The 25,276-nt window shown below is 45.4% G+C and overlaps 1 protein-coding gene across 4 annotated transcripts in view; it reads left to right on the top strand.

The window, feature by feature from the left end:
• The window catches only part of LOC139229965 (protein Tob2-like), a 121,696-nt gene that overhangs the window by 88,525 nt on the left and 7,895 nt on the right, over positions 1-25,276 (top strand). The window lies entirely within an intron of this gene.

The following is a 25,276-nucleotide window of genomic DNA, read 5'->3' as shown; positions in this document are numbered from 1 at the left end:
AACATCGCCAAAATCAAAATAACTGTTCGCTTCAGTCAGATAATAACATCCCCCCCCCTCCTTTTTTAATCCCCCTCCATAACCCTGTGTGTGGGGGGGGTGGGAGAGACATTTATTATTTTTCTCTCTCCCAATATCTGGGGCTTCCACTAACCCTATTGTCAGTTTGCAGCGCTTGTCTAATTTTAATTTTTCTGTCGTTCGTATTTTCCAATTATTATGTCTTTTTTTTTTAAAGCAGGCCTTGTGTTCCCCCCCCCCCCCCCCCAAGTATAATTGATATCAATTTATACCTGAGGGGAGTTTATAATGTTAAAAGGTAGCGGTTGTCTAAAATGCAAGAAGGTAGAGATTGAGTTTAAAATGTAAAAAGGCAGAGATTGAGTTTAAAATGTCGATTTTTGAGTTTAAAATGTAAAAGGGTAGAGATTGAGTTTTTAAAATGTAAAAGGGTAGAGATTGAGTTTAAAATGTGATGTAAAATGTAGCTGTTGAGTTTAAAATGTAGTTTTCTCTCTCTCTCTCTCTCTCTTTCCCTTCCATTCATACCTTTATTTTCTTTAAAAGCCCCTTAAAATGATCCTGTATTTGAGGTATATTTATATTTGATGACTTCAAGTAAAATGGTGTTTTTTTTTTCTCCAAGTCTAAACCCAGGTGTTTGAGATATATAAAACTGTACTTTTTATTTTTTTCATAAAAATACGCGGAGAGAGACACAGTTGTTGACGTGTTCAGTCAGTAATTTCAGTGCCAAGTGGAGATGCCTATTAATGGATTAAATGCCACATCTCGATCATTGGGAGGATTTTTTTTTATTAACTAAAATAAATAAATGGTGGTGCTGCTTTGAAATATGGGATGGAATATTTTTCAAATGATGCAGCAGGTTCAGAGAAGGTTTAGGGGATTTGGAAGGTTAAAGTCCTTGGGCTGGACCCTTTTTTTTAAGTTGAGAGATTTTTCTCTTGGCAACTGTACAAATTTATTGGGTTTTTAAAAATGCAATACCTCACCGATTGATTGGTGCAAGTGTAAAGGTTGGTGGAGACGTTTTTATGTCTCTTTCCTTCCTTCCCTCGGTTGGTTTGGTTTGATTTTAATGGAATTTGTGAAGAGAGAGGGGGATGGGCTCAGGGACATTTAATATTGAGCAATCCAGAGAGGGAGGAGGGAGCGCCACTGCGCTTGCGCTGCAGGCTTTTAAACGGCTCGGTGCGCATGTGCGCGCCGCGCCCCCCGCTGCTCTCTGGGAGCTGTAGTTTGCTGGCCGCGGTGGCGGCAGCGTCAGCGCGCCGGGCCGGACTACAACTCCCGTGGTGCGGCGCGAGCGAGGCACCCAGCCTTTGCAGTGTTGTCTTAAGCCTGCGGGGCTCCTTATTTGGTTTGCTTGGCCACTTAGCCAGTTTGTTTGAAAGAAAAGCTGTGACGCCCAGCACTAGCTGGGTTGGGTGCATTTTATTTTGTTTTTAAAATAATGCTGGAAAAATATGGTTGAAGGTAGCAGTCATTTACAGTGAGCCTCTCCATTATCCTCCTCTTCTGCCTGTGATGACTTTAGGGTGCTGCTGCTGCTGCAAAGTATTTGGGTAAATGATTTAGCAATTGCCACTGCAGATTTTAATCCATTCCCAAGTTTACCTGCAGGCAGAATCGTCTTCAAAACTGTAGCATTCACTGTCGAATCATGGACATTTACAGCACAGGAGGAGGCCATTCAGCCCACCGTGTCTGTCAACGGAAAAAGAGCCATCCAGATTAATCCCATTTTCTAGCTCTTGGTCTGTAACCCTGTAGGTTGCAGCATCTTCGAGTGCACGTCCAAGTACATTTTCCCTGCGATGAGATGTGGGAATGAAACCTCGTGTTTCAGATTTCAGAGACCCGAGTGTAATTCAGCATGCCACCAGTAAACAATTTCTGGCTTCTTCCTTACCACTGCATATTCCCCCTTGCCACCAGGGACAACTGATCATTTCATTGGATCACAAGGTAATTATGGATGAGGAAGGTTATTTGGCCCATCTTCATCCATCCATTCTGAAAGATGATAGTGCCAAATTGCATAGACAGACGGACTGGTGAAATGGGCAGACACATGGCAGATGAAATCTAATGCAGAGAAGTGTGAAGCATTGCATTTTGAAAGGAGGAATGAGGACAGGTAATATAAATTAAATACAGCGTAGTACAATTTTAAAGGATGTGTAGTAACAGAGACACCTCGGGGTTCACACAAATTTCTCAATGTCGCAGGCCAAGTTGACAAGGCTGCTTTTATTTTAAAAAAAAGCATACAGCATTATTGACTGTATAAATAGAGACAGAGTACAAAAGCAAGGATGTTATGCCAAACCTTTATAAATCAGAGGCTGGAGTGTTGTGTCCAATTCTGTGCGCACATTTTAGGAAGGATGTCAAGACCTTGCAGAGGCTGCAGTAGAGACTTACTCGAATCAGACCAGGGGTGAGGAACTTTATTTATATGGAGGGACCAGAGAAGCTGGGGTTGTTCTCCTCAGAGCAGTGAAGGTTAAGGGGAGATTTGATAGAGGTACTGAAAATTATGAGGAGTTTTGATGGAGTAGATTGGGAGAAACTGTTCCCACTGGCAAGAGGGTCAGTAACCAGAGGAGACAGATTTTAAGATAATTGGTAACAATCCAAGGGGGAGATGAGATGTTAATGCAGCGAATTATGATCTGGAATGCACTGCTTGAAAAGATAGTGGATTCAGATTCAACTATAATTCTAAAAAAGGAATTGGATATCTACTTGAAAAGGAGAAATTTGCAGGGCTATGGTGAAAGAGCAGGAGCGTGAGACTAATTGGATAGCTCTTTCAAAGGGTCATCATGGACATGATGGACTGAATGGCCTCCTGTGCCGTATATTTGATTGCTGTATCCAATTGTTTCTTTCAATGATTCCAGAGTTTGCCCCTTCCACTATTCTGTCTGGAAGTCTATTCCATGTGTTGATCAGTGTGGGTGAAGAATTTCCTGAGTGGGATTGAGCGACACAATGGACTAGCATATTGTCCTTTTATGCTGGCACAGATGTGAAGCCTCCTCGTACTGATGGGTTGAAACTCGTGTATGTGGTTCAATGCCCCAGTGCTGACGTGATCTGCCTTATACACAAAATGTGCCAAAAATTGGGACATCGTTAATCCTGGGGTAAATGAAATGTTTCCTGCTTTGTTGCCTTGTGTCGAAGGTCGGGTATGCTGTAGCAAGATGCAGAGTGAAAGATTCAGTAGTGGGCTTCAGTCTCCACTACACCAGAGCAGCCTTTCCTTTCCCACCCCACCCCACTGCACCAGTTTCCACAATGGCCACACATGCAGTCTCTGAGATTGGTAATTTGTGGAGCTGTGCCTGTTAAGAGCTCAGACTGTTCCAAACGTGTTCTACTTTTGACCTTCAGGAGATTAGCCCAATCAGTCTCGGCTGGATTCAAACCCCGGCTAGTATGCTACACTACTGCAACCGCTCACGTTTGCATCTTCAGTTGAGCTTGGTGCTCATCTTCTATCTCCATTTTGAAACTGATGTCCATGTATTTAAAAAAAAAAAGGAAAGTTATCCTCATTCTGATTTTCTTCCCTTTCCTCCCTTCCCATCCTGAAGTGAAGCCTAGATTTTGGTGCTCGATCCCTGAGATGCTCGGCTGGATGCAAACCCATGCAGGCACAAGGTATCTTGCCCAAGTGGCGAGGCAGTGTGTGTTGGCAGGCTGATGACTGCAGAGGGCATTCCAGTTGAAGCTGATCCTGCCCTTGTCTGTTGGCCACGTGCACACTTTTCAGCAGAAGCTGCTGGATGCTGATCAGGAGCAGGAACGTTTTGCCCTCCCCAGCACCGCCTGTTGTGTGGAGACTGGCTGCAGTGCCCCGACTGCCACCATCAGCTAACTGAACAAAGACCCAGGAACAACCCTGGCAACCTTCTGGCCTGTGTGGTCTGTTGCCATTACAGCTCGATCATGGGGAGATGTTATTAGTCTGACATTCTTCACTGTGCAGCCTCACATTTCTCAAAGCTGATGTCTCAGTTCTACAGCATTGGCAATTGGCTGGTAGCACCCTCCTTTCTGAATCAGAAGGTTGTGGAGTCAAGTCCCACTCCAGCACTGAGCACAAAAATCTAGGCTTCACTCCAGTGCGGCACTGAGGGAGCTCTGTACTGCAGGAGGTGCCGTCTTTTGGATGACGCGTTATAACCGAGGCCCTGTCTGCCCTCTCGAGTGAACGCAAAAGATCCTATGGCACTATTTTGAGGAAGAGCAGAGGTGATATCCCTGGTGTCCTGGCCAATATTTATCCATCAATCAGCATCAGTAAAACAGATTGTTTGGTCATTATCGTATTGCTGTTTGTGGGAGCTTGCTGTGCACACATTAGCTGCTGCAGTTACCACATTACAACAGTGACTACACTTCGCAAGTACTTCATTGGCTGTAAAGTGTTTTGGGATGTCCTGAGGTTGTGAAAGGTGCTATATAAATGCAAATCTTTTTTAGCTTTGGAGATTTGCCTCACCAGGGAGACGAATGCCTGCAGCTATTAATCCAAATCGTCCTGGGTCTCTGCAAACGTGCTGTGAATTTTTCATTTTGTTAATGACGTTCCCAATGCTTTGGCGTAATGTGCCGCAGCGATTGAGTACTAGCGTGCAGATTCAAAAACTGCTTTCCCTTCTCCCCACACTTGCATAGTTACATTGAGTCCATACCACAGGAACAGGAAATTTGGCCCAAGTGGTCGTCTGGTATTTACGCTTCACATGAGCCTCCTCCTGTCTCACTTCATTTCACCCCCATCAGCATATCCTTGTATCCCTTTCTCTCTCATACTGATTTAGCTTTCCCTTCAATGCATTTGTGCTATTCGCCTCAACTACTCCCTGTGGTAACAAGTTCCACTTTATCACCATTCTCTGGGTCAAGAAGATGCTTCTGAATTGCCTATTGGATTTAATAGTGACTATCTTGTATTTATGGCCCCTGGTTTTGGACTTGTCCACAAGTAGGAACCTCTTCTCTGCGTGTAAGGTAAGGTACGTTCTTGCTCACTCGCTCCCCTCGCAGGGCTCGAGGGCAAATCGTCCATAATTGCAGGCAATCTATTGGTGCAAATGCTTGAACCTTATGAGGCCTGTGTTGGAGAAACTGACCAAATGTGACCAAAGTTTTTCTCTGCTAATTTTCTCCTCCCGTGCAACAGTTGATCTTTCCTGGGATAGTTCCACGGGCTTCTTGTGCATCACCCAAATGGCTATTGTTTCCATGTGAGCTATGACTGTCTCAATGGGTTATTCAACCATTACAGCTGAGCGCCATTCTGTGCTGCTCCCCTGACATCCATGCTGCCATTGAGGGTCTGGGCAACCCTGGCAGGTTGTCTCCTTGCCAGCCCAGGGGCACTTGGGCCAGTTGTTGCGCCCATGCTCCTGCCGAAGCTGAGATCCGCTGGCTCAGCACAGTCTGGCAACGAAACCGTGGACCTGTTCTGATCCATGATCTCGCTACTCTTTGGACCAATCAATAAAGTATATGGGATCTTGGGCTTTATAAATAGAGACATCAAGTACAAAAGCCAGGAAGCTATGCTAAACCTTTATAAAATGCTAGTTTGAGCCCAGCCGGCATATAATGACCAATTGTGGGCACCGCACTTTCGGAAGGACGTGAAGGCTTTGGAGAGGGTTCAGAAGAGATTTACTGGAGTGGTTCCAGGGTTGAGGGATTACAGTTAGGTGGATAGACTGGAGAAGTTGAGATGGTTCTCCTTGGAACACAAAGAGGAGATTTGATCGAGGTGTTTAAAATCATGAAGGGTTGAGAAAGTAAATAAAGAGAAAGCGTTTCCAATGGCTGAAGGGTCGGTAACCAGAGGGCCCAGATTGAAGGTGATTGGCAGACAAACCAGCGGCGATGTGTGGTGGATTGGATTGGATAAATATTTGAAGGAGAAGAGCGAGCGGGGGAGAGGGACTGACTGCTTTGCTCTTTGAACGAGCTGGCTCAGGCTCGATGGGCCGAATGGTGGCCTCCTGTGCTGTGCTATCCTATGAGCTAATTGGGAGGAATTTTTTTTTTAAATCACCCAGAAAAAGACATTATTAAAAAGTGCCATGACTGCTTATTTTGTAGCTGCTCTGCTCAAAATGGAGGCAGAAACCTTAGAATGTGCTTATCAATGCGTGTAAACTGCACACAATTGAAAGCGAAATCTAGGTGGAGATGTTCTCACTTGGAATCTTGCAGCGTATACTTTTCACAGCAGTATAATTGTGTAATTAAAACAATATTGTGTCAGAGCACTAAAATAGCATAGCAGGAGCCCACTCATAAAGCATAGTTGGCCTGTGTTTTTGTGAAGCTACGTTTGTACTGGACACTGAACATTTGCACGGACTTTGCTCCCGTGCTCTTGTACATAGCAGATTTTATTGCTCATGTGAAGCAAAGGAACAGAAATGGTGGAAATTGAGCTGAGGGCAAGGGGAGAGAGTGGAGCTGAAAAAGACATTAAAAGGGTTGTCAAAGGTCTGGTTAAAGAGAAGGATTTCCAGGAGGACTTTTGAAGGTGGTAAGGCTGAGGTTTGCAAAGCAAATTTAAAACCAAACTGAGGAAAAAAAAAATGGACATCCACTGGGCTGTGGTTTGACGGGGTCAGTAGGGGACACTTGTTGAGACGATGAGTACCTCCAGGCAATTCAACTGGTGGACATTACAGGCAAGCTTGCTGCTCCTTGTCATCCTACATCCACGCACAGGATCTCTTCAGTTAGAGGTCACTGGAGTGCAGTGAGGAGCAAGGAACCTGTCTGGTTTCCTCCCTTCTGTCACCATGCAATCTTACAACAACAACTTGTATTTATATAGCGCCTTTAACGTGGAACGGCCCAAGGTGCTTCTCACGAGTAATAATGCGATAAAAATGTTGACAGTCGCATAAGTAGAATTTAGCGCTGGTGACCAAAAGCTTGGTCCAAGAAGTATGTTTTAAAGAGCATCTTGAATAAGGGAGAGGGGTTTAGGTAGGGAGCTCCAGAGCTTGGGGCCTCGGCAACAGAAGGCACCGCCTCCAGTGGTTCAGCGATTATAATCGGGAATGCTCAGGAGGGCAGAATTGTAGGAGCGCAGACATTTCTGGAGGGAGGGTTGAGGCTGAAGGAGATTAGAGATGGGGAGTGGTGAGGCCATGGAGGGATTTGAAAATAAGGCTGAGAATTTTGAAATTTGGTGGTGTTTAACCAGAAGCCAATGTAGGTCAGCGAGCAGGAGGCCATTCAGCCCATCGTGGCTGTGCCGGCATTTGAAAAAGCTACCCAATTAGTCCCACTTCCCTGCTCTTTCCCAATAACCCTGCAATTTTCTCCTCCCAAGTAGTTATTCAAAAAATTGAATCTACTTCCACTGCCCTTTCAGGCAGTGCATTCCAGATCATAACAACTCTCATCTTTTTAAAAAAAAAAAAAAAAAATTCTCATCTTGCCTGTGGCTCTTCTGCCAATTACCTTAAATCTGTGTCCTCTGATTGCCGATCCATCGGCAAGTGGAAACTGTTTCTCCTTATTTACTCTATCAAAACCCTTTTATAATTCATCTTTTAACTTGAGATGATGAGGAAAATTGTCATGCTCGCACTGAGATCAACTAGCTCAGCTCAAAACAGGCCAGAGATCAAACCGGGCCTCTGTGGTTCAACCTACTGAACGAGCATATATTTTTTGGTAGAACCTTCATTAATGATATTGTTAATCTGCTCGTGTGACTGTCGCGTCACAGCTGGAGCACTGAGCTCACTGGCAGTCTGTGCGTGTGTGTATACAGATGCTGGCTTTCATAGAAAGGCCATGATGCAGAATAAAATGGACCCATAAAAGTGCAATTGCATATTGTAAGCGGATCGCTCCCAGGTAATTGTGGCGTTTGAACAATGGCTATAAACTGACCCAGCACTGCTCTTGTGGTACGTGTATCTAAACCCCTTGATTAGATTACCGCCCGTAACACTCGCAGGTAACCATTCTATATATAAACCATTTGAATCCCTAGATCAGCTTCTAATTGCTCCTTGGCATCGTTATATGCTCTAGGTAATCGGTTGTATTATTTCAGAAAAATATGTTTGCTTCTCAAGTCACAGTATTGTGTGCCTGGTGAATAATCAGCATTTTGCATTCGTGATAATCCCTTCAGTTGTCGATACAGAATAGTGTAGTGTCAAAGCTGCAGTGGCTATTCTGTAGCAACAAGGTTAATTTTTTTTAAATTCCTTCTTGGGATGTGAGTATCACGGCAAGGCCAGCATTTATTGCCCATCCTTAATTGCCTTTGAGAAGGTGATGGTGAGCCGCCTTCCTGAACCGCTGCAGCCCGTGAGGTGAAGGCACTTCCACAGTGACTTTGTCGTTGCGGTTTGATGCAACTGAGTGGCTCGCTAGGCCATTTCAGAGGGCAGTTAAGAGTCAACCATGTTACTGTGGGTCTGGGGTCACGTATAGGCCAGACCGGGTAAGGGCGGCAGATTTCCTTCCCTAAAGGACATTCGTGAACCAGCTTGATTTTAACGACAATCCAGTAGTTACATGGTCACCATTACTGATGCTATTTTTTTTCCACTGATGCATGGTGTAGTTGGACAGAAGTATTTTTTTCTCTGCAAAAATGTACAATTAGCAAGTTTTAGCAGGCTCTCGGCTAGTACAGCAGGTTTGTCCAGCAAGCCACTGAGTCATGCAGACCAGCATTTTCCCAGGTTTAGTCCCTATTTTATTCCAAGTTAACTGAAATCTGCCAAGGTGGGTGGTAGGAGTGCCACAATTGGCACATAAGAACTAGGGAGGGGAAATTCACTGACAGCTCTTCATCGTCCACATGCATAGCATCTGCTGAGGAAATGATAGTTTGGTTGTGGTGCCATTCATGATCAAATAGTTTATCAAGGCTCATGCATGAATAATAGATACTCGGGCAAGGTAGTGGAGGATGCTTGCTTGTGCTACAAACTCCAGCAAGGAATCAGCGCTTTTAGGACTGGAGGAGCAAAATTAGTTTTCATTCCCGTTTTCTCTTTCACCCTTCACAAAAAAAAATTCAGCTGATTGACAAATGCAATATCCCACACCCTTTGGCGCATCAGAACAGTGCTATGCAGCTACACGTCAGCAGCTGCCTTCTCTACATGCCGTTGTCGTTGATGGGGCAGGCACTTCATCCTGTCCAAGCTTGTGCTCCTCCCAGTGACTGATTCGGACAATTAGGCGAGACCTGGAAGCAAGTTAGCATGTGTGGTATGGGGCCTTGAGAGGAAGGAGGGTGGGGAGGACACACACAAGCTGCAAAAGGACATAGACAGGCTAAGTGAGTGGGCAAAAATTGGCAGATGGAGTATAATGTTGGAAAGTGTGAGATTATGCACTTTGGCAGAAAAAAAAATCAAAGAGCAAGTTATTATTTAAATGGAGAAAGATTGCAAAGTACTGCAGTACAGCGGCACCTGGAGGTCCTGGTGCATGAAACGCACAAGGTTAGTATGCAGGTTCAGGAAGGCCAATGGTATCTTGGCCTTTATTGCAAAGTGGATGGAGTATAAAAGCAGGGAAGTCTTGATAGTCATAGGATATTGGTGAGGCCACACCTGGAATACTGTGTGCAGTTTTGGTTTCCATATTTACAAAAGGATATACTTGCTTTGGAGGCAGTTCAGAGAAGGTTCACCAGGTTGATTTTGGAGATGAGGGGGTTGACTTATGAGAAAAGGTTGAGTTGGTTGGGCCTCTACTCATTGGAATTCAAAAGAATGAGGTGATCTTATTGAAACTAATAAGATTGAGGGGGCTGAACAAGTGGATGCAGAGAGGATGTTTCCACTGATGGTGGAAACTAGAACTAGGGGGCATAATCTTAAACTGAGATGAGGAGGAATTTCTTCTGAGAATTGTGAACCTGGAATTCGCTGCCTCAGAGTGCTGTGGAAGCTGGATCATTGAATAAATTTAAGACCGAGATAGATAGTTTCTTAACCGATAAGGGAATAAGGGGTTATGAGGAGCGGGCAGGGAAGTGGAGTTAAGCTGGCAGAAGGGGATGGCGGGGCTGAATGGCCACCTGCTGTTCAGTGGATGCTCCCTGTTATATAAGAGACCAGGATTTGTTCCATGCAGAATTAGTCAGTCTCTGCTGAGGCAACAGTGGGGGTGCTCCACTTTGCTCCAGTATCCACAGGCTGGAGAAGGACATCTCAGCCAGGATACCCGCTCCTAATTATCCACCAACCTTGGCTGAAGTTTAGATGCTGGATGAGCACAGTGCAGATTCACCTGTGCTGGAGCATCCTATGCGCACAGGGTGGCTATGTAGTAGAGGTACCAGAGAGCTGCTGCTTGTGGATCCAAATGTTGATGTGAGTCATTGCCTCCAGGCAAAGAGGGAGAGTAATTTCACAGTGGGCGTATCCATTTTAGGATGTGGTCTCTTTAGTTCAACAAATCTGTCCGGAGTAGGAGGAAGTAATTGGCAAGTCTAGTCATGTTCTGGAATGAATCATTTAGTTTGCAATGTAGAATAAATAGCTGATCTTGTGCTACCCCGTGATGAGGGGGTTGACTTATGAGGGTAGGTTGGGCCTCTACTCATTAGAATTCAAAAGAATGAGAGGCGATCTTATCGAAACATATAAGATAATGAGGAGGCTCGACAAGGTGGATGCAGGGAGGATATTTCCACTCGTAAGCGAAACTAAAACTAGGGGACATAGTCTCAGAATAAGGGGCCGCCCATTTAAAACTGAGATGAAGAGGAATTTCTTCTGAGGGTTATAAATCTGTGGAATTCTTTACCCTAGAGAGCTGTGGAGGCTGGGTCATTGAATATATTTAACGTGGAGATATTCCGATTTTTAAATAAGGGAGTCGAGGGTTATGTGGAGCGGGCAGGGAAGTGGAGCTGAGGCTGATCAGATCAGCCAAGAACTTATTGAATGGCGGAGCAGGCTCGAGGGGCCAAATGGCCGACTCCTGCTCCTATTTCTTATGTTCTTATGTACCTGAGGAAATCCAGAGTCATTGGAAAAACCCATCACTTCAATTTTGCTTCATAATTAAATAAGTACATAAGGATTAGGAGCAGGAGTAGGCCATACGGCCCCTTGAGCCTGCTCCACCATTCAATAAGATCATAGCTGATCATCGACCTCACTCCACTTTCCCACCCAACCTGCATATCCCTTGATTCTTAGTATCCACAAATCTATTGATCTCAGCCTTGAATATACTTGACAACTGAGCACCCACAACCCTCTGGGGTAGAATTCCAAAGATTCACCACCCTCTGAGTGAAGACCATTACTGAGACCAGCTTTTTATTCCAGATTTATTTAATTAACTATAAGTTTCCCCAGCTGCTGTGGTGGGATTTGAACTCATGTCTCCAGTTCATTAGTCTAGGCCTCTGGATTACTAATCCAGTAATATAACCACTGTGCTGCCGTTCCTGTATAGACCCCATATATTCTCCTTTTCTGTGAATAGAGCTCTCCTCTGCTGTTCTTCGAAATAGTGCCATGGGATCTTTAACGTCCGCCTGAGAGCAGACGGGGCCTCGGTTTAACATCTCATTTGAAAGGTGGCACCTCCGACAATGCAACTGTTCCTATGTTCCTATTGAAAAAATGTATTCGTTCCTGGGATGTGGATGACACTGGCAAGGCAGCATTTATTGCCCATCCCTAATTTCCCCTTGAGAAGGTGGTGGTGAGCCGCCGCCTTGAACCGCTGCAGTCCGTGTGGTGAAGGTGCTCCCACAGTACTGTTGGGGAGGGAGTTCCACGATTTTGACCCAGCAGCGATAGATTTCCAAGTCGGGATGGTGTGTAACTTGGAGGGGACCTTGCAGGTGATGGCGTTCCCATGTTCTGACAGTGCAACACTCCCTCAGTACTGCACTGGAGTGTCAGCCTAGATTTTTGTGTTCAAGTCTCTGGAGTGGAACTTGAACCAACAACCTTCTGCCTCAGGCGAGTTTGCTACCCACTGGGCCACGGCTGACAACTGTTTATGACTAATGTTTTTAGCAGCTCATGATATTTATGCAAGCGGCATGATTTTTAAAATAAAAACAAAATGCTGGGGATACTCAGCAGATCAGGCAGCATCTGTGGAGAGAGAAAAAGTTATCATAAGAAATAGGAGCAGGAGTCGGCCATTTGGCCCCTTGAGCATGCTCCGCCATTCAATAAGATCATGGCTGATCTGATCTTGGGCTCAACTCCACTTCCCTGCCCGCTCCCCATAACCCTTTACTCCCTTATTGCTCAAAAATCTGTATCTCCGCCTTAAATATATTCAATGACCCAGCCTCCACAGCTCTCTGGGGCAGAGAATTCCACAGATTTACAGCCCTCAGAGAAGAAATTCCTCCTCATTTCTGTTTTAAATGGGCGACCCCTTATTCTGAAACTATGCCCCCTAGTTCTGAATTACCTCACGAGGGGAAACATCCTCTCTGCATCCACCCTGTCCAGCCCCCTCAGAATCTTATACATTTCACAAAGATCAACATTAACATTTCAGGTTGATGACCTTTCATCAGAACTGGAAAATGTTGGAGATATAAACGGGTTCCAAGCAAGTACAGAGGACAAGAAAGGGAAGGTCTGGGGAGGGAAAAGGCAGGAGAGATTAAATGACAAAAGGGTGCAAGGCAAAAGGAGATGGTAATGGGACAAGTAAAGAAACACGAGATGGGTCTAGAAATGTAAATGGGAAAAGCGCCATCATCATCATCATCTGCCGTCTGGAGAAATGACATGATTTTTGTTTTTTTTAACTTTTTTGTTCTTACCAGTTTCTCCCATTTCTGAAAGTGCAGTTTCATAAGCGCTTGTTTCCTTTTGACACCTCCCCCAAGTGACCGTTGTGTTGAGAGCCCTGACGGTGAGGGTCGCCAGGCCGTTCAACTATAGATAGCATTCCAGCTAAGCCAAATCATTTGATCTTCTCACACTTTGACCGGTTACTGGTTAATGGTCATGACTGGGAGTCCCAGCCAATCCCCTCCCCCCTCAATCTCGTATGCTGAGGCCAGAGGTAATCTGCTTCTGGCCCCGCTGAGATCCGCCAACACAGTGCAGATTGTGGATTGAAGCTGGAGTTTTATCTGGTGAGTAGCCCCGAGGATCTGCAGGGAGGGGAAAAATGGGAATGATTCAGATTGCTGATTGCTATCCGGAGACCCTTGGTGGAAGTGTGTGCATCATATGAATGTTTTAAGATGAGATTGGGTTCAGCGGTGATGCTTCATTAGTCTGTATCGCTCAGCTACTCGCCGAGCCACAAGGGAGGAAAGAGATTTTGGTTTAAGTGCAGATATAGTATCTGAGGAATGGGTGATATGGTGGACCAAAGACCAGAAGTTGCAGCAGAGGAAGATGTAGAGGTGAAGTGGAATGTAGCTGTGGTGAGATTTATAAATTAGGACATGGATTTTGAAGTTTATGCATTGAGGTATAGGAAGCTCGTGAAGATTAGATGGGTGGGGGGACTAGGTGGTGGGACCCGGTGGTGACTGGCTTGGTTGTACGTCTGTGCAGTGCCTTGGTGTATTGCTATGTTCGAGACACTATATAAATACAAGTTGTTGTGTACAATGAGGTTCTTGGAGTTGTGGTTTATATGGGGTGGCACTCTTGGAGATAATCAAGGGAAGTGTTGGGGAAGTAGGTAACAAGGGCATGTATGTGGATTTCAGCAGTGGCGAGGTAAGAAGGGAGATGGGGCAACTATTGGAGATGGACATGGGTAGTATTGGTGTTCAGTACTTGGTTGAACAGGACATGGGATTTGCACCTTTTGGATTCAGCCTGGGTGAGTGAGCAGCTGGGATGGCGTAGGGTGGACGAGGCTAATGTATGGTGGAAGTCATTCAAAATGGTTTTGGTTTCACAATGTTGAGGTGCCAGAAGCCTTGCAAGATTTTCAGAACAAAGCATGTGTTTTAGGAAATCTGTTACTCTGGGGCTGCTTGATAAAGCTGATCTTTAACCTTGATTTGAAAATGTCGCTGCCTCCTCCTCCTCCTCCTCCTTTGGATGTCTGTACAACATTGTAACTGACAACCCTTGATCCCCATCACCAAAACTGCGTTGTTACAATAACAACTTGCAATTATATAGCGCTTTTAAAGTAGCGAAGCATCCCAAGGCACTACACAGGAGCGTTGTCAAACAAAATTTTGACATTGAGCCACAGAGATATTAGGACAGGTGACTAAAAGCTTGCTCCAAGAGGTCGGTTTTAAGGAGCATCTTGAAGGAGGTAGAGGGGCGGTGCGGTTTAGGGAGGGAATTCCAGAACTTGGGACCCAGGCAGCTGAAGGCACGGCCATCAATGGTGGGGCGATGGAAATGGGGGATGCTCAAGAGGACAGAATTGGAGGAGCGCAGAGATCTTGGAAGGTTGTAGGGCCGGAGGAGGCTAGAGATATGGAGGGATTTTAAAATTGAGGCGCTGCCAGATCGGGAGCCAGTGTAGGTCAGCAGGCACAGTGATGATGGGTGAATGGGACCTACTGGCCACTAGGAGTACAAGTGTGACATACTGACATCTCTCCCCATTTACTCCCACCCCTCCATTGAAGCCATCTGTAGCCTCCCCACAGTTGCACAGAGCAGACCAGTGATTCCACTAGGGACCTCTTCGATAAAGTTGAGCCATCAGGGAACCTGAAATGTGGAATTTTGTACAGTTTCCCAAGCTGCCCCTCTGGAAAGCAGCATTGAATAATTGTGCGGTGGAATCGGGAAATAACTGTGGGATGTTTCTGTACCAACCAACGGTGTTGAATAAGGGACAGTTTTATACAGTGGCGTTGGATCTGGTGACTGCACTGTAACTACTGACTTTCTGGCTTGAACATCCTTGCAGCCATTGAGGAGATTTCACTCCAGCTGTTGGGCTGAATTCTCACCCAGAGCAGAGGTGAAGAGTGCTGTTGCCCACCACATTACCCATGTGCCCCTTTAACAGTTTTAACTAATTCATTCTTGTAATGTATGCCCCTGTGAGGATGCTCACAGGTCTGTGGAGCTGTTGAATTGTGAGTGGCTTAGCTAGTAACGTGATGTTCAAGACTCAATAAAACCCCAGCCAGTTGGGTTCGGGGGATCCACGATGAGGCAGGTGGTTGTGAGCCTGGTGGATGAACTGGTAATGTGTCGTGTGATTGTTAAACCTTTGCTAATAAACCTCCTAGTTCTTAATAGCAATGTGTTGCTACTAATTCTTAAGCAAATAGCCATTGAAGCAAATACATTACAATTCTCTTTTCCCTGTTAAATGTACAATGTGAGTTTCTGTGTTTAAATGCTCATCAGTTCTTAATTTCCTGAGCAGATAGGCTCAGTATGGTAAACCGGTAGTAATTCTTTGCATTTGAAGTGAAATCTTGAGATAAATCAGCTGAGAATTCTATCTGATGCTGCCCAGAAATTGCACCTCCTTGTTGAAGGGTTGAGAGTTTGCACCTGCGAGTTTCTCAGCTGATGCGCTTCCTGTCTTGTTTGTGAGGGAGGTAAGGGAAAATAGCTGGTGATGTAATCTGGGTCGCTCCCATGCAGCTCGAACAGATGCTTGCAGACCAGAATTGGCAGAGTGATGGCAGCTGCTTACTTGACCACCATTCTGACAGATTGGTGCATGGCATGTGACACATGGAAGAAAGGAAATGGCATGTGCATTGCCGACAAGTGACATGAAACCTTCTGTACGCAAGCAACAAGAGCAGCCTTTAGCGTCCCAGAGGAGAGAATTGCAGTCTCGTCATCGTTATTAGAGGTTAATGTGATCTGAAGGAAGACTTGCATAGCACTTTTTATTACCATCAGCCATCCAAAAGCGCTTTTACAGTCAATGAAGTACGTTAAGTGTATTCACTGTTCTAATATAGGAAACAGGGCGGCCAATTTGCGCACAGCAAGCTCCCCCAAACTGCAATATGATAATGACCAGATCATCTGTTTTTTTTAAACAAAGTAATGTTAATTGAGGGAATTGGCCAAGATACCAGGGAGAACTCCTTCTCTTCTGCGAAATAGTACCATGGGATCTTTTACATCCACCAGAGAGCAGATGGGGCCTCGGTTTAATGTCTCATCCGCAAAATGCCATCTCCAACAGTGCAGTACTCCCTCAGCACGACACTGGGAGTGTCGGCCTAGATTTTTGTGCTCCAGTTTCTGGAGTGGTGCTTGAACCCACAATCTTCTGACTGAGGCGAGAGTGCTACCCACTGAGCCACAGCTGACACTCTGTGGCAAATGGGAGTGTAGAATTACTGAAAGCTGATGTTTGGCTCCTGTTTGCAGCTGTAAACTCTTTTGCTAATCGTCACCCCGAAGGTGATCATTTCTGCTGGGGTACACTTCCATAAGTACTGCAGTGCCCTAGTAGTTTACACAAGTGGCCATTGTACATAAGAACATAAGAAATAGGAACAGGAGTAGGCCATACGGCCCCTCGATCCTGCTCTGCCATTCAATAAGATCATGGCTGATCTGATCATGGACTCGGCTCCACTTTCCCGCCCGCTCCCCCATTGCCCCTTATCCTTTATCGTTTAAGAAACTTGTCTGTTTCTGTCTTAAATTTATTCAATGTCCCAGCTTCCACACCTCTCTGAGGCAGTGAATTCCACAGATTTACAACCCTCAGAGAAGAATCTATGAACCTAAACAGTTTGACTGTTAAGAGCATTACAGCAGAGCTCACTTGTATCCCCATTGCTATCTATAAAGTCACTGACTAGCCATCAAATCTGGTTTGTGCAGCAGCTGTATCATTGCCAGTGAGAGTTAACCAAAGTGTGAATATTACTTATTAAAACTTATTGAATGCTTTCTTTCCCTCCTCTCCCTAGGCTCATGTTAGCTACCCTGGCTGAACTAAATCAGCACAGACTAGGAACGGGGCCTGGGACAGTCTGGTCGGTGTGCAACTCTTTCTGATACAGATGCTGGTGGATCTTGGAAACTTGGACCAGCCCCCCCCCCCCCCCCCCCCATACACTTTGCTGTCCCTTTGAAACTGCTATCGGTTTACAAGGATGTTGCCAGGACTGGAGAATTTTAGCTGAGGAAAGATTGGATAGGCTGGGTTTGTTTTCTTTGGAACAGAGGAGGCTGATTGAGGTATATAAAATTATGAGGGGCCCCAGATAGAGTGGATAGGAAGGACTTATTTCCCCTTAGCAGAGGGGGTCAACAACCAGGGGGCATAGATTTAAATTGGCAGGAGGATTAGAGGGGAGTTGAGAACCTTTTTTTTTTTTTTTACTCGGAGGGTGGTGGGCAGCTGGAACTCGCTGCCTGAAACCTTCATCACATTTTAAAAAGTACAGGTACTTGGATATACACTTGAAGTGTCGAGACCAAGAGCCTAAAAGTGGGATTAGGCTGGTAGCTTTTTTCGGTCGGCGTGGACACAATGGGCCGAATGGCCTCCTTTTGTGCTGTAAATTTCTATGATTCTATGACTTGATGGGTTCTGTTTTTGTCAAAGTAAATTGGAGCTCAGAAGCGGAACTCATAAAAGAAATCTAACGTAACTGCAGGGAAATGAATTTGTTCCAAACTGGCAAAACTAGCTGCCCCAGCGGTTGGCTTATAAGAACTGAACCGAACTGACCAGGGAGGTTCGTGGTTTGATTCCTGGTCTGTGTATGCTGATCCAACCCGAGTGGCGACAGGAGGTGTTGCCATTGACCTTGTGCTGCTGGGCCAGAAGAGCTGGAAAAATCGGGCATGGTTCCTGATTGCAATCGAGTGACCCCTGTGGGAAGGTGCAAGGCTGTGAGCTGGGTCCGCCTTGGCTGTGAATCCCTCAGCCCATGCTGTCTGACTAGTTGCTCATGGTCTAGACTCTCACATTAAGAATGGCCCCCTGAGCACTGTGCTGAATTGGAAAAGGAGCCCAGCATGAGTAAGCACCTTCAGGAGGTGAAAATGGTGCAGTTTCAAAAGGATTTTAAATTTTAAACATGTTGTTCGGAGTGCCTCGATTTGTTTAGAGGGGATAGGAGTCCCATCTGCTGCCTCAGGCATATTTTTGCCTTTGTGATGGTGAAGTCATCGACAGTATAAATGTGCTGGTTTCACCAACCTATCATGTACAGGCGCTGCTGCAACAAGCTATTCTCAGACTTCACAATTTGGAAAGGAGTTCATAACACGAGAATTAGGAGCAGGAGCAGGTTTTCTTAACTGATAAGGGAATAATGGGTTATGGGGGGCGGGCAGGGAAGTGGACCTGAGTTCATGATCAGATCAGCCATGATTGTATTGAATGGTGGTGCAGGCTCGAGGGGCCAAATGGCCTACTCCTGTTCCTATTTCTTACGTTATGAGTAGGCCATACTGCCCCTCTAGCCTGCTCCGCCATTTAATAAGATCATGGCTGATCTTCGACCTCATTTTCCTGCCCACTCGCCAAACCACTCGATTTCCCTAGAGTCCAAAAATCTATCTAATTAAGCCTTGAATATGCGATTCAGCATCCACAGCTTTTTGGGGTGAGAATTCCAAAGATTCACCACCCTCCTGAGTGAAGAAATTTCTCCTTGTCTCTGTCCTAAATGGCCGACCCCTTATCCTGAGACCTGTGCCCCCTGGTTCTAGACTCTCTAGCCAGGGGAAACAGCCTCTCGGCATCTACTGTCATTCCCCTCAGAATCTTGTATGTTCCAATGCGATCACCTCATTCTTTTAAACTCCAGAGAGTATCGTCATAAGATGAGAATAGTGTGAAGAAAAGACGCAGCTGGTCTTTGGGTGCAGTAAGACCTTGCATCATGGTTTCTCCTCGGAGCAGGTCCAGCAGAGGGATGGGAACAATGCTGAACATTTAGAAGCCAGGCCATGTCGCTCACAGGCTATTGAGTGGTTACTAGATGGGGTAAAGTGTGTATTAACATAAATAACCCAGCTTCACAATGACCTTGCACCTCTGTGTTTCATTACATGCTGGGGTAATTGTGGCAGTGGGTATAATCTAGCACTGTATAAACTACAGATTCTGAAGTGGTGTTTGCAGCGGGCAGGTGATGCTGATAAACTGAATTTTGCTTTGGAGTGTTTATTGGCACTGGGCCTTTTCCAGACAGCCTGCAGCATTGCTCAGACTGAAGAGGGAGGCAACCCACTCCATATTTTTATAAAAAATGCACTTAATATCATTTGTGATTAACAGCCGTCAAGGGTGATCAGCCAGCAGTTTTGTGATCTTCTAGTTGAGCCAGTAACTTCTCCACCATTTTCTCCCTGTGTACATTAGCACACCTAGTTACAAATATTCTACAAGACAGACAGAAGGGTGTTGATCGTAATTCATTTCACTACTGAAATGGAACTAATGGTGACATCTTGAATCTGTTTGTTCCTCATAGGGACGGGGGTAGACCATTCAATGCCCCTCAAGCCTGTTCCGTCACTCAAATGGGTCATAGACTGCATAGAATTACTGAAAGTACAAGCCATAGAAATGGGACATTCAACCCAACCAGTCCATGCTGGTGTTTATGCCCCACTTGAACTGATCAAATGGCTGATCTGTACCTCTACTCCATTAACCTGCCTTTGCTCCAAGTCCCTTGCCTAACCAAGATCTATCTATCTCAAACTTCAATTGACCCTTTGGAATTCACTGCTGTAGATGCTAAGTCTTTTGAGTATATTCAAGGCTGAGATCGATAGTTTTTTGGACTCTGGGGGGGAATCGAGGGTTATGGAGATTGGGCAGGAAAGTGGAGTTGTGCCGATACTCCTCTTGGAGTTTGGAAGAATGAGAGGTGATCTCATTGAAGCATACAAGATTCTGAGGGGGATTGACAGGGTAGATGCTGAGAGGTTGTTTCCCCTGGCTGGAGTGTTTAGAACTAGGGGGCACAGTCTCCGGGTAAGGGGTAGGCCATTTAAGACTGATGAGGAATTTCTTCACTCAGGAGGGTTGTGACTCTGGAATTCTCTACCCCAGAGGGCTGTGGATGCTGAATCATTGAGTATATTCAAGGCTGAGATCGATAGATTTTTGGACTCCGAAGGAATCGAGGAATATGGGGATCGGGCGGGAAAGTGGAGTTGAGGTCAAAGATTAGCCATGATATTGAATGGTGAAGGAGAAACGATGGGCTGAATGGCCTATTTATTCTAGCAGTCACTGTTGTAATGTGGGAATGCGGCAGCCAATTTGTGCACAGCAATGTGATAATGACCAGATAATCTGTTTTTGTTATGTTGATTGAGGGATAAATATTGGCCAGGGCACTGGGGATAACTCCCCTGTTCTTCTTCGAAATCGTGCCATGGGATCTTTTGCGTCCACATGAGAGACCAGATAGAGAATGTTTAATATGTCTCCTGAAAGTGCAGCGCTCCCTCAGCACTGCCCTGGAGTGTCAGCCGAGATTTATGTGCTCAAGTTCCTGGAGTGGGACTTGAACCCACAACCTACTGGCTCCGACGCGTGGGTGCTGCCCACTGAGCCACGGCTGACACTCGAAGCTATTCTGAATAAGCTCCACAGTGAACAGGAATTAAACATAGCATCAGCGATACGTTCAATTTTGCAATTTCCAGCACGGTCACTGGATAGTGATTGAGGCAGAACCTTGGCTCATTGCTCTTCCCCCATCCCCACCAAAATCCTTTTAGCTCGGGTGCTGAGGCCAACTGTAACCCATGGGCTGCCCTGGCGGAGCTGAATGAATTTGGCCCAGAATTAAATTACTGTTTAATCAACATAATGCTGGAAATATCAAGGATGTTGCAGTTGGAATTTTAATTTGTGCCAGCCATGTATAAATATTTATACAGCCGGCAGCATGACTTTCTGTATTTGAACTGTTGTTGGGTTTAGATGCTCTTACTTTAAGGAAATTAAAAACACTAATAAATTTGTTCGGTTGTGTGAATGATGGCAGCTGGAGGAGATTAGAGATAGGGAGGGGCGAGGCCATGGAGGGATTTGACTACAAGGATGAGAATTTTGAAATTGAGGCGTTGCTTATCCGGGAGCCAGCATAGATTAGCGAGCACAGGAGGTGATGAGCGATTTAGGGCACAGGCTGCTGAGTTTTGGATGAAAACATTTAAATAAAAATAAATATATTTATATAAAAAAAAATAAAAGCGCTCCTGTCATCTCTCCTGGGTCACTCAAATTTGAAAGTGGCCGAGGGCACTGCCAATCTGAATTCCCAACCGGCAGACAATTGGAGCCCCTCGCCCTTGTTTCTGAGCGCTGCTCGGACAGAAGAGCTGGACTCCTTCAATGTAAAGAAACTCGTAGATAGCAAGTGTGTGGGATTGGTTGCCTCTCCGCTGACGGGGCTGAAACCAGCTCTCTTAGAGTCGTATGGTGAAACATTCCAGAGTGCTAAGCCACGCCACATTTCCCCCTATTTGAATTCTATTTGCCGCCAAATGAATGCCACATATACCCTCTTCAGCACGTGTACGCTTTGGCTTTCACACTGAGCATTTAACAAATTATCTTCAACTCTGCAGTTATTTACTCAGCATTACTGTGCCAGTGGTTTAAACACATTCTTGTGCCAACATTCTTGTTGGCATAATAAACCACCTGATATCCATATGCCTCATTGTACGTTAATGCCCAGTTGGATTGAGTAAGTGTAAAGGAGGCGTGTGACTGGCAGCAAGTAGTTTTATAATCCTGTGATGCACCATTGTATCACTAGACTTGGGATTTTGGACCGTCGCTGAAGCTTTTCAGCGACCTCCCCACAGCCTTGATGACCGATGGCAAAATGCTTGAAAGAACTGTGATATACAGAATGCATTCCTTATAGAGGATCCCCCTGTACAACCTGAAGGATCAAACCTTCCCCTCCAAGACAACCATCAACCACCTTCTCCATAGGTGGAAGATTAAAGCATCCCCATCATGTGACTGTTGGTCTCCTAATCAGACCCTGGAGCACATCATTGAGCAGAGTAAATTTGCAGGCATCGGCAGCTTTGGCCTGGATATCTGACTTGGATATTGACATTTGATTTGCTTTGCTACTACAATACAAGCCTAGGCTTGCATTTAGTGCATTGGTACTGTCATTACATGCCAGATTACACTGGTCTATCACACCAGTTCTGTGCCTTCCACTGACGATATTTTTAACACTGGCCCTACTACATATATTCGATTGTCGAGCACTGTGTTCCAGGTAATATCTGCAAAGCTCTTTTAAGCTTGCGTGCCACCCAAAGTGCAGGCTGTTTTGTAATGCCGTTGAATGTAAAGCTGATCTGCAGATTTTGTTCATTGCAGTACTGGTGAGAAGCTGTTTTTTGTGCTTCCCTGCAATCCATTGTATTTGCAACATTGCAAATTCTCCCTGAAGACCTCTTCCCTGGTACAGACCTCGGGCAGTGATGCTCAGTAATCAGCAGCTGGTTGCCCTGGAGAAGACCTGGTTTTCGAGAAGTAGCAGTGGTTGGTTGTCCATCAATATGACAATCATTTTGATCATATATAAAAGGCCTTTGGTAACAGGACGGTGTCTCCTATCATGAGCTCTTACCTGGCTCTCTACTCCAATTGACAAGAGGGAGATGTGACCACATTTAATGCACGAGTTTGACATTTGTGGGGCTGATAGCCAATTGTTTAGTTCTTTTTCCCTTCTCTTTCTCTACGCCCCCCCTCCACCACCCCTGCGTGAAGCTTTTAATGTGGTGCTTACCTTTTAATGTCATTCTGACACCCGACTCTATAGCAAGTTTCTCCCACATTGATTCTATTTGTTACAGCTGTGGCTCAGTGGGTAGCACTCTCGCCTCTGAGTCAGAAGGTTGTGGTTCCAGTTCCACTCCTGAGACTTGGGCACAAAAAATTTAAGCTGACACTCCAGTGCAGTGCTGAGGGAGTGCTGCACTGTCGGATGTGCCGTCTTTCACGAGCATTAAACCAAGGCCCCGTCTGCGCTCTCGGGTCGATGTCGAAGATCCCATGGCACTATTTCGAAGAGCAGGGGAGTTATCCCCGGTGTCCTGGCCAATATTTATCCCTCAATCAACATAACAAAAAAAACAGATTATCTGGTCATTATCACATTGCTGTTTGTGGGAGCTTGCTGTGTGCAAATTGGCTGCTGTGTTTCCTACATTACAACAGTGACTACACTTCAAAAGTACTTCATTGACTGTAAATTGCTTTGGGATGGCCTGAGGTCATGAAAGGCACTATAGAAATGCAAGTCTTTCTGTCAATGATCTGTTTTAGGTGCTCCTGTCGCCCCCCCCCCCCACCCCCCAAAACCCAGGATTCATAGACTGCTCCACAGCAGTATTTCTTGTATGAAAAATTCGGCATGTGAGAAGCTGGGGATGCAGTCCATCTTGCATCATTGGGCAGTCCTCGCAACTTGTTTCTAATATACTTTTTATCCTTCTCCGTCCTCTCCTTGTGCTGCCTTATGCTGCTGTACGAGTGTGACCGGTTGTCCACTTCTGCTTGTACTGCACCGGGGGCTAGCTACTACAAACCTGGTGTGAGCACCCGCCTTTTCTTAGCCTGATCTTTGACAAGTCTACTAGCCTCTCCCTGGCTGGCTGTGATTTCGAAACTCTCGTGTGGGGGTGGGGCGGGGGAGAACGGACAGGAAAGAATCCAGTTCGCACCAACACGTTGTCTTGCTTGGCTGTGGATATTTAATCTAGTTACTTTGGAACTGGATGGTGCTGGCAGCATGAGACAGATGGACTTGCAAGATGCAAGTGGACTTGGCACAAGCGCAGTAGCAGCTTGGAACATTGCAACATGCCAGATATCACTATTGGGTGATCTGACCATCTCATTGGTATGGTGACCCACTGTGACTGCTGGCACCTGTTCATGCTCCAGTGATTGGATCTTAATCTTTGATGCAACAAAGAAAAGAAAGACTTGCATTTATATAGCACCTTTCACCGGACATCCCAATGTGTTATACAACCAATTAAGTACTTTTTGAAGTGTAGTCACTGTTGTAATGTAGGGTTAGGCAACAGCCAATTTGCACACAGCAAGCTCCCACAAACAGCAATGTGATAATGACCAGATAATCTGTTTGTGTTATGTTGATTGAGGGATGAATATTGGCCCAGGACACTGGGATAACTCCCCTGCTCCTTTTCGAAATAGTGCCGTGCGATCTTTTACATCCACCTGAGAGCGCAGACGGGGCCTCGGTTTAACGTCTCATCTGACAGTGCACTGGAGTGTCCGCCGAGATCTTTGTGCTCAAGTCTCTGGTGTGGGATTCGAATCCACAATCTTCTGACACTACTTACTGTGAGACTTGAACAGAGTTGCAGTCCACAGAATCTTTTTTTTTCTTGTGTTCTTGTAACATTGTGTTCTTTTGTCGGGTAGAGAAATTTGCATTAGAAAAGTGAGCATTTCTTCTGGGTTTGAGTGCAGAAAGTTCTCAAAGTACAGTTTGTAAGATTTTCTGCAATTGTGTAATTGAAATGAGATGTGTAGCAGTATGATAACTTAAAAATCTAAATTGTATAGCTGCTTGCTCCTGTCTCATGCAATGAAAAGCAAAAAATTCTAATTTTTACCTTGGTTAACTTAATCCAGAATCTGCTGAGGCTGAGTTGAACACTCTTAGAATATAATTAGGAGCAGGAGTCGGCCATAAGGCCCCTCGAGCCTGCTCCGCCATTCAATGAGATTATGGCTGATCATTGACCTCAACTCCACTTTCCTGCCTGATCTCTTATCCCTTGATTTCCCCTACAGACCAAAAATCTATCGATCTCAGCCTTGACTAAATTCAGAGACTCTGCATCCACAGCGCTCTGGGGCAGAGAATTCCAAAGATTCACAATCCTCTGAGTGAAGAAATTCCTCCTCTATCTCAGTCCTAAAATGGCCAACCCCTTAACCTGAGACTGTGCCCCCTGGTTCTAGACTCTCCAGCCCGGGGAACACAATCTTGGCATTACCCAGTCAATCCCCCTCAGAATCTTGTATGTTTCAATGCGATTACCTCTCATTGATCTCAGCTAAGAATAGTTTCTGCAAATGGAATTTGAAATCTTGGTGTTGGAATTGAGCACAGGAATATGGCAGGAGATGCCAGGTTGCCCCCTCCTCGCCTCCCTTTGCTGCAGATGGGAGAGCAGGTCTGTAACCTGTTCCCCAAACCTTTGCAGCTCCTTCAGACTACAATCATACAAGATGTACAAACGGCTCACCAACTATT

This window comes from Pristiophorus japonicus, chromosome 19 (assembly GCF_044704955.1).
Source record: "Pristiophorus japonicus isolate sPriJap1 chromosome 19, sPriJap1.hap1, whole genome shotgun sequence".
Taxonomy (NCBI): domain Eukaryota; kingdom Metazoa; phylum Chordata; class Chondrichthyes; family Pristiophoridae; genus Pristiophorus; species Pristiophorus japonicus.
The sequence above is the reverse complement of the archived record's forward strand: the minus strand, read 5'-3'. Positions and strand labels throughout refer to the sequence as shown.